Here is a 699-nt window from a genome sequence, read left to right as displayed (position 1 = left end):
TCCATAATTATTTCCTCTGAGGTAAATACACCATAGAGGAGACAGAATACCAGTTATGACAGAGAAGTGCAAGCGCGGCAGAGGCTGTACATATATCTGATAAATCACAAAAGCAGAGCTGGGAAATTATGGTTTTCACGGCTGCACTGGATTAAACATGATATATGTTAGTTTTAAAGGTAATGATGTTTAATGTACAGAGTAATGTAATTATATTTTGAAACTGTAATTGTTAAACAAACAAGAATGTAAACTGACATGTTAATGGCTCATATATATATATATATATATATATATATATATATATATATATATATATATATATATATATATATATATCAATAATAAAGGGTGAAATTAATTAATTTAGAAATAATCATCAATTTCACCAAGTAGAGTTCAGCATGTAAAAGCCCCATTCAAGGAAGGTTTAAGTAATACTAAGTAATTAAGGGTTTAGCAACGATTTGCCTCACCACACACCGAATTTAGAAATAGCAGTCAAAACGTTTTGGCTATTCTTTCTACTTAAAAGGATCTCCCTTTTAAGTAGAAAGAATAGCCAAAACATTTTGACTGCTATTTCTAAATTCGGTGTGTGGTGAAGCAAATCGTTGCTATATATTATATATATATATATATATATATAATACACACACGCACATATATGTATGTATGTATATATATATATATATATAT

Source organism: Octopus sinensis, linkage group LG10, assembly GCF_006345805.1.
Source record: "Octopus sinensis linkage group LG10, ASM634580v1, whole genome shotgun sequence".
NCBI lineage: Eukaryota > Metazoa > Mollusca > Cephalopoda > Octopoda > Octopodidae > Octopus > Octopus sinensis.
This window is presented reverse-complemented; position numbering follows the sequence as displayed.